This window comes from Vombatus ursinus, unplaced genomic scaffold (assembly GCF_900497805.2).
Source record: "Vombatus ursinus unplaced genomic scaffold, bare-nosed wombat genome assembly UNPS02014779.1, whole genome shotgun sequence".
Lineage (NCBI taxonomy): Eukaryota > Metazoa > Chordata > Mammalia > Diprotodontia > Vombatidae > Vombatus > Vombatus ursinus.
In genome coordinates, this window is record NW_020954557.1 from 61977319 (window position 1) to 61981495 (window position 4177).

Here is a 4177-nt window from a genome sequence, read left to right on the forward strand (position 1 = left end):
ACCAAGACCTTTACTATCTAGAACCTTGAGGCTTGGGGTCTGTAATGGATATGAATGACCTTCACACCAGTTCTTCTCCTCTTAAGAGCTTTAGAGATTTGAACTCATCAAGTTCAGCTAGATGCTCTTTTTCAAAAAAAATACAACTCTCTACTTGTCAATTGGGGTAGCTAGGTGGTGCACTGGATAGAGCACCAGACCTGGAGTCAGGAAGATGCATCTCCCTGAGTTCAAACCTGGCCTGAGACATTTACTACCTATGTGACCCTGGGCGAGGCACTTAACCTTATTTACCTTAGTTTTCTCATCTATAAAATGAGCTGGACAAGGAAATGACAAATCATTCCAGTATCTTTGCCGAAAAAAAAAAAAAAACAACTCCCAAATGGGGGGTTACAAAGAGCCAACACCATGGAAACAATGGAACAACAACAATTTATCAATAGAAGTTTCAATTCCTTATTGGTTATTTTTGTTTTTTTTTTTTCTCACCATTATGAAGATTACTATCATTGGCCAAGAATAAAAAATAACATAAGTCTTTTGGCTCCCAGTTCGTGGTGGTGAAGGTGCAACTTTTTTCGGTCATCCTGAATCCAGCACCACCGGAAGCCACCCTGCAGCATCCAGGCCAAGCTTCCACCTTCGTAGCTGCCATGCCTCCCAAATTTGACCCTAATGAAATTAAAGTCATGTTTTTAAGGTGCACTGGTGGTGAAGTTGGTGCCACATCAGTTCTGGCCCCCAAAATTGGTCCCTTGGGTTTGTCTCCCAAAAAGTTTGGTGATGACATTGCCGAGGCAATTGGTGACTGAAAAGGTCTAAGGATCACAGTGAAACTTACCCTTCACAACAGTGAGGCCCAGATTGAGATTGTGCCTTCTGCCTCAGCCTTGATCATCAAAGCCCTAAAGGAACCTCCTCAGGACAGGAAGAAGCAGAAAAATATTAAACACAATGGAAACATCACTGTCAATGAGACTGTCAACATTGCTCGACAGATGAGGCACCGATCTTTGGCAAGAGAACTTTCTGGAACCATTAAAGAGATACTTGGAACAGTCTAGTCTGTGCGCTGCAACATTGATGGCAGGCATCCTCATGATGTCATTGAAGACATCAATGGTGGTGCTGTGGAATGCCCAGCACATTAAAACTACAAAGGAGACTATTGCAATAAATTAACATTTGACAACAGAACAAAAAGTAACATAAGTTAAATAGTTCCATCTTCTCTTCATTATTCAATGGTATTGTCTCATCCATGTGGAACAGTAGCCATAGTCTTTCTTTGATCCTCTTATTTCCCTTAAGCAGCCAGGTGTCACATTAGAGAGAATACCTGACCTGAAGGCAGGAAAACCTGAGATCAAATCTTTCCTTCACAAGCTTGTTTTACTGATCCCCTTCACAAAATGGAAGCTCCAAGAGGGGCTCACCCGCATGAGAAATGGGGCAGACCTGGTGGATGACTATTCCATGGTGAGCAGTCCTCAGGGATAGTAGCATGTTTCAGTTTGAGAAGACTCTAGACTCTGAGAGAAGTTCCAGGATAAGACAGTGTAGAGACATGCTTTTGAAGTCCAGAAGGTCAGGGACAGGGCCAAAAGGGAAAGAGGATATTCACAGGAGGAGCTTCAGTAGGCTTTCCTAAGATCCAATATGGTTCTTCACAGTTCTTTACAGTGAGTAGCGACAGTCATTAGTCCTTTCCCTTCATCTAGTAATATTTTGAGTAGATTATTTGCAGAGAAAGGGGAAGGAGAATTTTCTATGGTAAATATAAGGCTGGGGAAACAGGAAGAAAACTCTCCACCATGAAAAGAGGCCTAAAAGTTTTAATTTGGTCACCCATGAATTAAAGTAAGGAAAAGAGAGTAAGGGAGAGATAAATAATTTTAACAGAAACAAATTGGACAAGTTGAGTTAGTGAAACAGAGAGGTCAAGCGCTCTTATGCAAATTTCAGTAAACCAGATGTGAGATACCAGAGCTTGGGCCAAGGGGACAAGAATGGGCATAGAAAGGAAGACCTGTTTCACTGTTTCCAAATTAGAATGCAGAGTGATGAATTCATACTCTTTTGTCTGCACATTTTTCTTTGGTTTAATTGTGCCTCAAAAATTGAAATCCATGAGCAGAGAGGGTATTGCCGTCTGAAATATTTCTTGCCTCAAAGACTCACATCATGTACTAATATTTAATGCATTTTATAAAGTTTTACATTTAAATTTAGTGGTCAATATAAAGTTACTTTCAGGAGACATTGAATAAAAGGGTAAATGGCCATTCCTCTAACATAATTGGGGCAATTCTTCTCAGAGACAGGCAAATGAACTAGGTCCATTGTAGAACCATGATATTTTTAAAGTCTGGCCTTTCTAAGCAAATAACTAACTCAACCCTACTGGCTTCATTATCTAATTTTCCAATCCTAAAATAACACTGATATAGCAAAGAGAATACATTTTAAGGGATTGACACTTTCCTGCCGGACATTTCCACTTTGATGTCCCTTTGGGTGATTAAACTTGACATGTCCAAAAATGAATTCATCATCTTCCTGACTCAACTCTTCCCTCCTCTCAACTTTTCTCTTTTTGCAGTTGGCACCACCAAGTCACCCAGGCTTAGAATTTCAGAGACATCCTCATCCAGCACATCTAATCTATTGCCAAATCTTACCAATTTCCACCTCTACAGCTTTTGTTGCATCTGATCTCTTTTCTCCACTAACACTGCCACCACCCTCATTCAGCCAAGCATTACTTCTGACCTGGGCTATATATTCCTAGACTCCTAACTGGTCTCCCTAATTCTAATATTTCAATTCATTCTCTACACAGCTGCCAAAATTATCTTCTGCCACCCCACTCAAAAACCTTCAATGGTCCTTTATTACCAGCAGAATAAAATACCATAAAAATTCCTTCACCAGGCAGTCAAGGCACTCTGTGGCTTTCACCTAGCTTTACAGCCTTTCCTTTCCCATATTTTATGTTGCAGCCAAATTGGACTACTAAGATTTCCTAACTCAATTTGCCTTCTCCCACCTACATTTAGTTTAGCTCAGGTCATTCCATATGCCTAAAATATATTCCATTTCATTTCTGCCTTTCAGAATTCTCTTCTTTCACAGCTAAACTCAGGTGCCACATCCTTTCTGAAATCTTCCTTAATCTCTTAAATTATAGAATTCTCTCCCATTCGCCTGTACTATATGTATCTGCTTTCTTTTAGAATGAACACTACTTCAGGGCAGGGACCATGTCACTTCAAAACCTGAGAAGGTTCATTGCACAGTGCTTAGAGAATCAGCTGCAAAGTCAGGATGACCTGGAGATTCAAGTCCTTCTTCTTACATAGGCTAGCTATGTTATACTGGAAAGATCACTTAACTGCTCTGGTATAACAACAACAACAAACAAGCATTAATATAAGCTTTAAGATTTGCAAAACAATTTACATGTTTCCTCATTTTAGGCTCACCACAACCCTGTATTATAGGTGTAATTATCATCCCCATTTTGCTGATGAGGATATTGAGATTGAGAGAGGTTAAGGGCCTTGTCCCTAAGAAACTCTTCAAGATTATAAGTACCTGGTTTGCTAATCTGCATTGTTAAAGGAAATTTCCTTATCGGGAGATTGTTAAAACAGATAACAGGTTCAGTCTCATCCTATTCCAAAACCTAGAGCAGTGGCTTATATATAGGTACCTAAATTAATTGACTTTTCCAATTATTTTAATCTCAGAAGGCTCTGGACAGCTAGATTGAATCAATTAATGGTACAAATTAGGTATGAGCAAGTCTTTAATAAATCCGAGAGGAATAAAATACCTGACTCATTAGCTAAAGGTAGGTAGATGATGCTAAACAAGAAATAAATTGTGATTGGCTGGAAAATTCAGTCCTACACCTCTGAGCCTATATATAAAATAGCAAGCTTTCCAGAAAACTGAATTTCAGAGGAAGGCCTATATACTGCTGAAGAGTCTCCAGCTCAGCCCCTTGAGAGAAAATTACTAGGAGAGGAGGAGTTGGGTAGGGGAGGAAGGGATTCTCTCTCTCTCTCTTTCTCACTTTCTCTCTTTCTCTCTTTCTCCATCCTTTCTTATCTCACTCCTTCCCTCTTCTCTCTATTCCTCTCTCTCTATCTCCTCTTTACCTCAAGCA

General features: G+C 39.9%; 1 pseudogene; it reads left to right on the top strand.

The window, feature by feature from the left end:
• The first annotated feature begins 656 nt into the window (after nt 1-656).
• LOC114045606 lies at nt 657-1154 on the top strand (annotated as a pseudogene).
• Nucleotides 1155-4177: the final 3023 nt, after the last annotated feature.